Source organism: Mustela nigripes, chromosome 5 (genome assembly GCF_022355385.1).
Source record: "Mustela nigripes isolate SB6536 chromosome 5, MUSNIG.SB6536, whole genome shotgun sequence".
In the NCBI taxonomy this organism is placed as follows: domain Eukaryota; kingdom Metazoa; phylum Chordata; class Mammalia; order Carnivora; family Mustelidae; genus Mustela; species Mustela nigripes.
Genome location: NC_081561.1, coordinates 4,073,453 through 4,086,629, shown reverse-complemented (window position 1 = coordinate 4,086,629; position 13,177 = coordinate 4,073,453). Strand labels below are relative to the sequence as shown.

The 13,177-nt window shown below is 44.1% G+C and overlaps 1 long non-coding RNA gene across 1 annotated transcript in view; it reads right to left on the bottom strand.

Annotated features, from left to right (window-relative positions):
* Window positions 1-12,210: 12,210 nt before the first annotated feature.
* The window catches only part of LOC132018753 (uncharacterized), a 4,952-nt gene continuing 3,985 nt past the window's right edge, over window positions 12,211-13,177 (bottom strand). Inside the window, exon 3 of the long non-coding RNA XR_009404562.1 lies at window positions 12,211-13,082. This is a non-coding gene — a long non-coding RNA (uncharacterized LOC132018753). The remainder of the gene's footprint in view (window positions 13,083-13,177) is intronic.

Here is a 13,177-nt window from a genome sequence, read left to right as displayed (position 1 = left end):
AAGACTTATTCCTTTATTTAGAAAGTGGGGAGGGACAGAGAGAGCGAAATCCTCCAGCAGACTCCCCACTGAGTGCAGAGCCCAACACAGGGTTCCATCCCAGGTTCCTGAAGTCCTGACCTGAGCCAAAACCAAGAGTCAGATGCTTAACTGACTGAGCCACTCAGGCACTCCCTTATTGGATCCTTTTTAATGGCAACAATGTATCTAAGTATAGGAATATATAACTTATTTTGCCAGCTTTCTACTACTTGACATTTAAGTTGTTTTCATTTATTTGAATGCTGTAATAATAATTCTTATACCTATATCTCTGTGAGAGAATTCTTATAGTGTCTGGTGATAGTTATTACATGTTAGTGTATGTGCTAGTTATTACAAATATTAGTTATCTCTTTTAATGATAGCCCTTGATGTTCCTTAATCTTAAGTTCAGCATCTTTTCTTATAGTTCTCAGATTTCATCATGAAATCTTTTACCTATTTTTTTATTGAGGAGGTTTCCTATTATTGATTTATAAGAACGCTTTATAAGCTTATCTACCATATAAGCTTCAAACACTATCCCCAGTTTGTCTTTGTGTTTTAACTTTATTTAAAGTAATTTTCCCAAATTACAGCAGTTTTGTATTATTTTTATGTAGCCATATCTGAACAGTCATTTCTTTTATGACTTATAAGTTTAGTATGTTTTAACGTTCAGTCAGTTTAATAGGTTTTATTTACATTTGTTTCTTTCTACATATACAAATAATATAGCTAATAATCTGTCTAATACAGGTAGTCTACATACCATAAGGCAGTGACTTAAATTTTTTTCCAAAAGTTGGTACTAAATTGACATGAAAACTTAGGAATTTTTCTCAACTTGCTCAATGGACTATGGGTATTCTTGTTAACTAGTAGGAATAAAAATAGTAAAAACTAATGTTTTTATAGTGATCTCAAGTTACAAAGCTTACTTACATATTTTATCAGTTGGAAATTCTTCTATTCCAAGTAAGAGAAAGTCTGACTAAAACTGGCTTAAATGACATATTTACTGACTCACTTATCTGAAATGACCAGAGGTCATGTGGGCTATGGATGTGGCTTGGTTCAGAAGTTCACTAATCTCACCATGGTTCCTTTCCACTTTATCTGTAGGCTGACCAATCTTTAGGGCCAGGAGATGATGTCTAGTGATTTCTAGGCATTACGTGCTGTCTCATTCATATTCAGGATAAAGAGAAATTGTTTCTTTGATAATCCTCTCAGAGGGGTGAGGGAGTTTCTTTCCCAAATCTCAAAACAAATTTGTAGTTACCTTATGAAGGTAGGTAGTTACTAACTTCCCCATTTTATAGATGGAGATATGGAAGACTAGAGTTCTATAATTTGCCCTCTCACTCACTTTGTAGGTAGCAAAGCTCAAATCTAGATCTCATGACTTGAAATTCTCTGCTCTTCCCAGGATTCTAAACTATCTCCCCACATGCCTAAAACACGCTGCTACAATACAGGACAGCCTCAGCTCTACAATCTCATTTTTTTTAAATTAAAAGGTCAAAAGGGGATATTCGCTCTTGGCTATATTGATGTTCCTAATGGGAGCAGAACATTATGTGAGGTTCTCTCTTGGGGGTTTCAAAGGACTGGACATGAAGATCCTGTTCTAGTTTAGCCTAGGTTTCCCCAAAGATGAGCATGATACAAAAGTTTGTGCATGGGTTGTTTATCTGGGGATGTGGTCACCAGGAGCAGGGGGACTGTCAGGCTGAGGTGGGAGGGTGAAGAGGGAAGCCAGTACAATCCAGGCAGCCATCTCTATAGCAACAATTTGAGCCCACAGGGACTTTGGGAAGCTCCATGAAAATGTGTCACTGTGGGATGGGGAGAAAAGAGAAAGCATTTACCCTATAGCACATATCGCCAATGGCCAAGGATTGCTGCACAGGATGTTAATAACCCTGCATTTCTTAGTTGTACATAAGTGGGTGCCCAGTGGGTTGGACAGCCCAGCTAGCCTCTGCACCAGACAAGCCAGGGATGGGAAAGGAGAAGAGACCGTCAATGGGTGCTCCACCATAGAGCTGGTTGGGTAGAACTACCCACTGCTGCAGGGGCTGGACGGAGATGGGACCAGAAAATTTAAGTAGAATATTTTAAGTAGAGGTCTTCAATCCATTATAAGTTACTAAGAAACTTGAGTTAAAGTTGTGTTAAATAACATGAGTTTAAAAAGTGATATACAAAGTAGCCGAAATTACTAGTTAACATCTGGTAAGTTCATGTCTGGATTATTATACCCACCTCCTGAAAAGATTTCTCTAGGTTTGCCCTCATTCGACTACTGCTGTAATCTTCCTAAAATACAATAAACACCTCCATTTTGTCTTTACTTCACAAAATGATTCATTACCCCCCACCGGTTGCAGGATTATGTACAAATTCCTTTGCTTAACATTCAATATTCTTCACAATTTGTTTTACCATAATTAAACAGCTGTCCTCCCCATAACGGTCCCAGCTGGACTCAAGCCAGTCTAATTTCCTTACCGTTTGATCAACAGGCCAAGATTATTCCTTCTCGGTGTCTTTGTTAATATTGCCCCGTCTAACTGACAGGGATGGTGTGGGAAACCTTTACCAACTGCCATGGAAGGCACCGACCAATCAGAATGGAGACTGAGACAATCAGAAGTGATGTCACATATAACTGACACTACGGGTTGACCAGTTACTCAGCTCTGCTCTCAGCTTCCATTTTTCTTCTCTCTGTTGAAATCCCATCTTTCCTTCATCCTCCATGAAGTGTTTCTAAACTACACTTGCTTGTGCTGGTCTTTCCTTCTTTGGGATTTAATTACCATTTTTCATTCTGAATATTCTTAAAAATGCACATATGATGATCCAACGGTCTGTAAAAACACCCACACTTTTGAGGGCAGCACATTCTTGTCACTTCATATGGTAACGATTTTACGATATTTTTGATAGAATAGAAAGATATAATTCAGTCTTTCCTATAACAAGATTTATCAAAAGTATCTTTTTGTTATTGATACTTTAGAAAAATATCTTTCTTAACCATCACTGATACATAAATTTTTAGGATTTCTGTCAGATAAGAGGAAAACTGTATTATGTTTCTTTTATGTATGAGCTAAAATTTCAAAAGAGATGTCAAGTTTTTTTGGAATGTTCTTTGAATTGCCATTAGGTATATTCTTGGAAGTCAGGATGGTTAACAATATTTTAACCTGGGGGGTAGTTTAATTTTTTTAAAGATTTTATTTACTTATTTGTCAGAGAGAGAAGGAGAGAGAGCACAAACAGAGGAAGCTGCAGGCAGAGGGAGAAGTAGGCTCTTTGCTGAGCAAGGAGCCTGCTGAGTGGTAGTTTTAAAATATAGCCCCCAGATTCTTTAACGATCCTCCCCCTGAGAGATGGAGTCCACATCTTCTTGCTTAGGTCCAGCCCCCTTGGATCTGGGTAGGCTTGTGGCTTGGTTGTAACCAACAGAATACTACTGCTCTACTTAGGGATTCTCAGGGGTTCTCGCCTTCTGAGCCCAGATCCAACCTGTAAGAAGTTCAATTCCCCTGTGGCAGACATCCTTTCACATTAGGTGCCGCCGCGGTGCACGGCACAGCTGAGATCCCGCCGACAGCCAGCACCAAGCCCCTGACACGATTCCTGCCCCCACTGCAGAGTCACCTCTACCATGGGGTCTTCTCAGCGGAGGCTGCAGGCATTTTGGAGCGGAGACAAGCTGTGTCCTGTCTGAATTTCTGCCCCTCAGAATCCATGAGTATAATGAGATGGTTGTTTCATGCCACTAAGTTTTAGAGCAATAGTTACACAGCAGGAGTGGCCCAAACAAGCCAAAGTTACTATGGTCCAGGTACAATCCCAATACTGTGTGGGTCCTTGGTACAAATGGAGGTCTAAAGATTTAAAGATTTTATAAATTAAATATTAGAAATCACACTAATAAACTATTGAAGAGCTATGTTTTATTCTCCTTCTCTGAAAAACATGCCTTAAAAGAGACTGGGAAGACTAGGTTTGGATTTAGAATTCCCATTGAAGGCTGGCCGCTCCCTTTTCTTACTCATCCTAGGCTCCATCCAACACCTGTCAGGGCCTCACACATACACAGCTAACATTCCAGCCACGCTCCCTGGAAACAGCCACCCCATAGCCCTTCTTGGGCCCCGAGGGAGCACACCTAGCAGTGGTTTTTAATCCATAAGAAGATAAATTCAGAGGAGAGGCCTAAGGAGTCCCCAGGTGTTGACAGGAAATTGCAGGATCCCAGGTATGGTGTGGAATCTAGGGCTTGGGCCCAGGGGCAGGTCCAATAAGTTGGTCGTGCACACTTCTCACTCTATACCAGTCAACGGTCAGACTGGGGAAGTCGCTGTAGCCCACGGGCATTACTTGTCCAAACCACACAAAATCATCCCTCTCAACTGAAACTTAATGTATCTTCAATTCACTTCCCCTTTGTAGTTTCCCAAGAATATCCTTGGTTGGTTCAGTGCCACCTGAGACAAGGGGAAATGTGACAGAGGAGAAGTCAGAATGGAAAGGGACAGCAGTCCTAGTCCACTGTGGCTGAAATAGTTTACTTTGGAAAATACTAAATATTAGCCCCAGAGAAGAAGGCCAGGCAGATACAGGGCTGAGAAGTAAAGTTGCATCAGCTTCATGGAAATCCAGCTCTAATGTCTTTCTTGGTTCACTCATCCCCTCTTGAGAGACACCCTGGGAAAACAAGATATTCCTTGCAAATGGCTTTTGTGATCCAGGAATGAGTTTCAGGTGGAGGATAGGTCGAAGTTAGTGACCCATGAGCTGCATTTGACCTGCAAATGTGTTTTTATTCGTAAAACACATTTATTTGCCTATACAATGTGTTCTCATATTTTTTTCTGATAAGTGTTAGCATTTTACAACTGAGAGAATCCACATTTAACGTCTTGATTTCCTGCCATTCCTGGAAGTTAGAAAGATCTGGAAAACTGGGCCTGCCATCCGACAGAGTAGGCTGCCTCTTCAGTGAGACACAGCCTCTCTAAGTCTCCATGGCCTCCCCAGCTGTAGACCCATCTTCATCACAGTCCAATTTCTGGGCCATTTGCATACACAACGTGTGGTTTAGAGCAATAATGCTTAGACGTAGGTCCCTACAGAATAAGACAATGAATGCTGATTAATGGTGCCTACACAGATGGCAAAGAGCCTAACTTTTGTTGAGTGAGTGAATGACCAGGAAAATGAAAAGCCATTAGTGCATGCAGTCTTAGTGCTGTGGGGACAGAGAGCAACACAAAAATCAACTGCTTGGAATCTTTGAGGAGTAAGTCTAGCAGTGCTTTCTTCTGTCATTTATTTTAAATTAGAACACTGTATATCTGCTAATGTAGACTATGGGAATGTAGTAATAGACCCCAATTTAACTGGCTCCCTAAAGAGAAGAAGGAAGCTTAGAAAATGTCTCAAAGTTGTGGGTAAATGAGAAAGAAAAGGCAAACCTGTAGCCTCCTCAGTGAATTACTTCAGATTTGACGAAATTAATGATGTTGAACTTTATTATGGTTTTTTAAAATTTAACACAGGAACTTAAGAAGTCACATATCAGTCTTTTGTAACCCTTTAAAAAATTAACACAACAGTGCTCCTCAAAAAATTAAACAGAATTACCACACGATCCAGCAATTCCATGTCTGAGTATATATACTCAGAAGGATTAAAAATAAAGTCTTAAAGAGATATTTCTGCCTCTCTGCCATGGCAGCATTATGCAGTCACCAAAATATGACAACAAGCCCAGTGGCCACCAGCAGATAAGCAGATACACAAAAATGTGAAATATGCAAACAATGGAACATTATGGTTTCTGACCCATACCAGGATCCAGGTGGACCTCAAGGACATGAAGCTCAGTGACACAAGCCAGTCACAAAGGACAAATACTGGAGAATCCCACTTCTATGAGGTCCCCAGGGGAATCAACTTCATAGAGACAGGAGCAGCATGGGGGTTGACAGGGGCCTGAGGGGGAGGGAAGGGGAGGGGGTCCATGTCTAATAGGGAAAGAGTTTCGGTTTGGGACAAGTGAAGGTTCTGGAGTGGTGGTGACGGTTGCAGACATCGTGAATGTACTGAATGCCCAGAACGATAAATTTAAAAGTGAGGAAGAGCATGACTTTAATGTTATACGTATTTAAACATAAAAAATAGACACAGAAGATACACTTGTGATCTGCAGCTTCTCATTTAACATCAACATTAAATTTAGTTTGCTTCCCCTTGGAGGATGTGGGGCAGATCTCAGAGACGTGGGGGAAATGGGAGGATGAAGGGCAGGGTTCACGGGGCCAACTGGCCACTTGAGGGGGACTCATAGTCCCTTAACTCAAGTAAGCTACTGTCTGACTTCCATAGAACTCCTGGCCAATAAATGCCTCCTCCACCTAGACGGGGGCTGGGAGTCAGAATTCAACCGTCACAACCTTTCTCAAAATGGCTACTACCCAAAGAAGATGTAAGAATGTCAGTTCAATGTGCAACAAGCCTGACCTAACTCACATTTGTAGAAAATAGTCAGCATGATCTGGGCACACATTGCAGCCCAGGGGGACCAGAGCCTGGAATCAGAACTAAGGATTAAAGATCTCCCGGCCCCAGCCTGGGACGCAGAGATTCCTGGGTGCTAAAGTGTAATACTATGTGCATAAAGCAGATTTGCACTGTGTATGCACGAAGTTGTGTATTTGCACACCACACCAGTGTGACTCCAGTAAACATAAATGTCAGATCTCATCACACCAACTATTATTGTATTAAAATATACATGAAACTTCTGAAATATGTACATGCATTTTAAATATTTTTAATTTTTAATACATTTTATTCATTAAATTATTATTTGTTAAATAATTCTAATAAATATATGTTATATTTATATGTTTATGTAAATATAAATTAATGAATTTAATGTATTATTTAATATATAATATAAAGTATAATGGATATAATTCAATGAAATATATAAATACATAAATAAAGTTAATGGATTCTATTTATTAAATTATATAATTATTAAATTATTGACTAAAATTTATTATTAAAAGACTAATTTTAATTTTAAATATAATATTTGTAACATTATACTCATATCACATGGCACACAGACACTCACAGGTGTTCGAACCCCCAGCATCAAGATGGGCTCTGGCACTTGCTAACCACACAACCTTAGTCAAGTTACCTCTTAGTTCCTCAGTTTCCTTATCTGTGCTATGGCAAGAGCCATCGAATCTACCTCATGGGGTTGTTATGAAGATGAAATGAAATAAACCCTTCAAACGGAGCCCGTCACAGGAGTGCTGAGCAAACGTAGCAATATGGCATTGCAAGCAGCTGAGCACCCTCCAGGTTGGCCGAGTATGGGAGTAACTCCTGCCTCTGACCCTCCCTGGTCCATCCTTGTATTTACCAGGCAACGGTGTGTTAGTTTCAAACTCATGGGGCTAAATAACTTGGTTAGACGTCCCCCTTCCTACCAACACTTTTTCCGGAGGGCCCGTATATGGAGATGCTGCGGTGGAGACCCCGAGGAGACACCTAGCAAGAGAGAACGGCTGAACATGATCACAGTTTGCCTCTGCATTGGTCAAGGGCATACAGGCTGTTGGATTGGCTTTTGTGAAAACCGTCCCCCTCGTCCCACAGCCCCCCAAGAGCCAATGCTGGACACGCGAGTGCCCGGCTGCCACCTCGCCCAGGACCCCCACTGCCTCTGGCGCAGGGAGCGCCCAGCTTTTCAGATGAGATCACCACTGTCTGACCCAGGAGTGGAGCTCGAGGCCAGAGAACTCCAAATTAAGCCAGATGCCGTGCTTTCTTTCAAGACAGGAGAACATGTGTTCTAGTTTCGCAAGGAAAAAGCAACTCAGGACTTCATGTTTTGATTGCACTTGGCTCCTGCCTCCTAGAACTCCAAATGCTTGTGGAACAGGGAAATGAGCTTGGAGTCCAATGATAAAGCCACGATATGATTCATGAGTCTGTCAGGAGGAAAGAAACAGGAAACAGAGGGGGCCGGCCGGCTGCCCGGGCTGTGACATCATCACTTTGGCATCCCACCCCGGTCCTGGAAAAATGCAGCTTGCACCGCCTTGAGGATTTTGAGACACAGGAGACAGAAGCTATTTGGTCACTTGGCCAACTCCCAAGGGCCGCGAAGTCTTATCCATGTGAGTGAGGAAAGGGTGAAATGTCGGTATGTGGGTTCTGGGGCCAAGAACCACTAGGAGAAATGAAGGAAGAAACAAAACCCTTCAGTTAAAACACCAGTGGAAAAACACTTCTTAAAAGCAAACACCAAAGAGCACAATGTGCTTTTCTTGTGGCTGGGATTTTTTTTTTTTAACGGTTTTTAGAAAAATAGTCTCTTGATGTTTGCAAAGTTCCTCCTGAATAAAGGGGTACTCCGGGGCAAATGGTAATTCGGCCTCACCGCCTGACAACTAGCATCTTCTGGACCCATTTCTTACAGAGGAGGAGGGAAGGCGAGGCTGTGGGGTGTTGGCGAGGGAGCGGGGAGGAAAGCCAATGCGAGCCTTCGCCCTCTGACTAGCAGCAGATGGTATTTTTATCTGCATTCACAGAGCAGGGCTCCTGCTTTGCCCAAAGTTAGACGGCTAGTGAACGCTGATGGCAGAAAGCAAGCCCAGACACAAGGGGACTCTTGAGATCTGGGCTCAGCGCATAAACCTGGGAGAGAGGGAAGGAGGGAGTTCTGCTCTCCTTCACGAGCATCTGCTGCCCAAGGGCCCCCACAACAGCCGATAACCAGGCCCAGGACAGAGCAGAGCCAAGCCCCTCGGTGCCTCCGACCGACGCCTGCTTCTGTAAATGCTGTTGCACCAGGACTCCCCTGTGGCCGTTCGGTGACCTGTGTCTAAGGCTGCTTTCTTGTCACCATGGGGCAGAGGTGAGTGGTTGCCACAGAGAACACGCGGCCCACACAGGTACACACATTTACTCACTTTTTACAGAAAACATGTACCAACCCCTGGTCTAGAACAAGTGCGCTGCCAGGAGAAGAAGGTCTCCCCTCGTCTCAGTGCCCATCCTTTACGGACCCCGAGCGCCTTCTACTCTCTGCCACTGTGGCCGCCCTGCTGGCTCTCCTCCTTGGCAAAGAACATGACACTTGAGGGATGGCGGCGGGAAGGGATGTCTGGCTAAATAATGCATCGTCTGGGCTGCCTCTGTTCTGTTTCCCAGCAGCCTTTGCTGGGTTTTAAGGGAGTCCTACACACACTGTTCTATACCTGTCGCTTTACTGGACTCAGGGAGGCTCGCACTTTTTGTATTCCTAGTACCTCCTATCACATAAGTGCTCAAAAATTTGGTTTTGATTAATAAAGAAGAGCACAAATGCACTGGGTTAAACTTTTTAAATTAATATATGAGTGAGGATCTAATCCTTTCCAGTGCAGCCCTTACCCCACGTAGACCCTCAAACCAGTAGGACTGGACCCAGGCATGAAGGTTTCTGGGCAGCTATAAAAATACCTCCCTTCAAGCCAATATTCTCTTAGTATTTATCCTACATTTATTTAGTGGTAAGGAACTGATTTCCTTTGGGTAAAAATTGCATATATCTTTCTTTCCATCAAGGGGTTTCTTAGATGCATTGCATATAACATAGCTTCTAAACTTATTGTGTTTGGAATTATCTGAGTTTCTCTGTCACTTGTGAGTAGATTACAATTAGTCATTCCCACACACAAAGAATTGAAATAACAGAGTCTTCAAAACAGTTTTAAAAATTCTTTTTCTTGGCTTTCATTACCCCCAAAAAATATTCCCCATTTTGCTGGAGTCCGGAGTATCTCTTGGGTTTTCTTCTGAAAATTTCGGGACCCAACAACTTCCTGAATGCACACTCAAGAGTCTGAATTTATGCAGGAAAACAAACCACTCCATCCCAGGAAATATTCCCCCTAGTGGGCATGGTTTGGCTTCAGGACTTCAGTCCACCATGTGGGCAATTTCAGCTGGCTGGTCTGAAATCTGGTGCCGAGAGAGCATTGGGAAGACGGTTAGCAGTCACTTAACTAAGGAAGACAAGCATGTCTCACTTTCCCCTTGAAGGAACCGACCACTTTGATGGGTGTAGGACCAATTTATTTATAGCCATTTATCTAAAGGGTCATACAAGTGGGGGCCCGAGGGTGGCGCAGTCCATTAAGCCCTCCGACTCTTGATCTCGGCTCAGGTCTTGATCTCAGGGTTGTGAGTTCAAGCCCCAGCGCGGAGCCTACTTAAAAATAAAGGTAAATATGTAAATAAAGGTTCATACACGTAAACCTGAATTGTATGTGATGGATCCCAATAAGGTGGAGACACGCCTATAGCCTGGTGCCGAGAGAAGTGGCCTGGATATCTCTCCCAGTCATCTGACTCATCCCTTACTTCTATCACAAAGATAAAATTAATTTACAGCGCTGTTGTGGTAGATGACCATGAAATAATGATGACCATGGCAGCCACCACCAGAATGTGAGCTCCATCAAGATGGGGATGTATGTCAGCTCTGCTCACTCACTGCCTCTGTCCCAGCCCTTAGGGTCACGTCCAGCACTGCTTGAGGCAGAGGAAAGTGGCATCTGGTTAAGCAATGCATCATGGTGCAATTAACAGGCACACAGTTAAATACTTGCTGAATGGATGGATTTGCTGAAAGATTATTGTGGTAAAAATTCTCTCTGTGACATTTAACCCTCATGGCGTTACTATGAATAATGTTATGCCCATTTAACAGGTGAGAAAATTGAGGTTCAGAGGTTAATCAACTTGCCCAAACATACACATCTGGTGAAAGAGAGAATCAAGTTGAACTTAAGCCTGTTTGACATCAAGACCTTTGCTCTTTCCACAGTGCTCAGTGAGGGGGAGGAGTGCCAAGGGAGTCTGTTCTGTCAGAGAACCAGTCATGGTACTCTGACCGGCATGGCACAGAGAACACGCATCAGGGTATTTGCTCACCACAAAATAGTCATGACCCCGGGGAATAGGTTAAAGGCTATTTGTAGGGGATCAGAAAGCCTTATCTATCACCAGCTGCAGACAAAGACCAGACAGAACGTCTAGAATGTCACTGGCAATGAGGTGTGGCTTTATTTGACTCTGTGTGGGCAGGTTTTGCAAGACAGAAAGGACACGAAGTCTGAAAGTGCAGAAAGGAGTCTATAAGCATATTCTAAAACTTCTCTTCATTTCTGTCTAGTAAAATGCTGTTGTTCTGACTCATGGGAGCCCTGGGCTCATGGCTGTGTGGGCTGGTAGGGAGAAGTGTATACCCATGTACCGTAGCCCTGTGTCTACGAGTCTGTGTGGTGTGCGTATTTTCCGTGTCATGCAGCATGTGTACATTTCTGCACACTTGTGTGAAAGACACATGCCAAGCCGTCAGCGCGAAGCAGCTCATCTTTAAGCCTGGTTCAATGGCCACTCACATCAGAATCACTAGGGTGGACGGTGGCGGGGGCGGGGGGTGGGGATGGGGCTTGCTGTAAGTGAAGCTTCTCGGACCTGCTCCAGATCTGGTAAATCAGACCCTCTGGGGGTGGGTCCCAGGAATATGTGCTTTTTACCCTGTTTTTAACCTAGGTGGTCCTTATGCATACTGAGATAGGAAGAGGGGTGTTCACCTTCTACTCTTAGACATACGCAATATTAGAGACTTTTATAATTCAGAACATAGAGGTATGGAGGAAGACAGGAACGGAGGAAGAGCAGGAAAAGGACATTATGGTGAGGAAGGGGGTGCTGAGGTACAGGAACCCCACCTCCCAGACTCTGGATAGGCCCATTAAAAGTCATCTCCTTGTCTTCTTTAATTTACTTTCCCTTGCCATTCTCTCTCTCTCTCTCTCTCTCTCTCTCCCCACCCCCACCCCCAGTATGGTCACCACCACCAAGCAAACATCCCTATGAGACACTCCCTGCAAAACTGAAAACAACCCAGTGTTTGGAAGGCCCCCGGTGCTGGAATTGTTTGTCTTCCTCAAGAGACAGACCTTAATATGTTGCGAGCAGTGGAGCGAAGCCAAACCTCACAAGAATTGCTAACTAAGTTGCCTTTTTAACATGAACAAATAAATCTCTTCTCTGAGCTTCCTGTTGATGTGGTTTATTTCTTCTTCTCCTTGATATAATGAAGGTTGTTTTTTTTCTTTTTTAAACGACTTTCTTTCACCCCAAAACAGAGAATAAGGACATTCCAAAGGGGGTTTCACATTCTGAATTATTTCATTTTTCACATTTGGAGCCTCTCAGAGGAAGTCAGCCGTGCAGGTCCTGGGTCTCTTGCAGAGCAGAACTGGATAATAATACTGAAGTGATCACAGAGGATGGAAGGACCGGGAATTTACCAAAAGGGATCTCTTCCCATCTGGCTATTTCACGTTGGCAAACACTGACCCCAGCTCTCAGCCCCTCTCCATTGCTCTGTCGCTGGTTGTCCAGGCTTCTTGCTTCTGTGTTTATGAGCAAGAGCTCCCTTTTACCGAGTCCGTCATGGAGCCCCGTATGTGGCAGACATTGCCTCTCAGCAGCCTGCAGCCCCACAAGGTGGCCTGAAGATGCTTCCAGGTGAGACAGAGAAGCTCAGAGCCGGGGCTGCTGTCACACAGCTATGCAACGTGCATCTGTGCTCTGGGCCCCAAGTTCCACCTCCCTCAGGACAAGTGGTTTGGCCACACAGCCAGCCGCTTCCGGCATGCTTCTGGCTGGTTCCAACTGCCCTGAAAGGGTGAATGCAGCTCTTTTGCAGGGGAGGGGTCAGGCGCAGTCCTTACAGATGTGGCCACAGCTGGCTGCAAGCCTGGCACCCCCTTTCCGAAGTGCCAGGACCACTCCGTTCACACGGATGGGTCCTCCACCCAGGCTGCCCGTTAGAATGACCAAGAAAGTTTCAGAAATCCTGTCCCAGTCCACACCCCAGGCCAATTAAGTCGGAATTGCCGGGGAAGGAGATCAAGACATCAGCATTTTGCGAAGTTCTGCGGGCAACTCTAAAACACCATGGGGCTGAGATTGTTGCTCTTTGCTGTGGACCCGCGACCCTGGCATCCCCCCCCCCCCCCCCCCCCCCCCCCCCCCCCCCCCC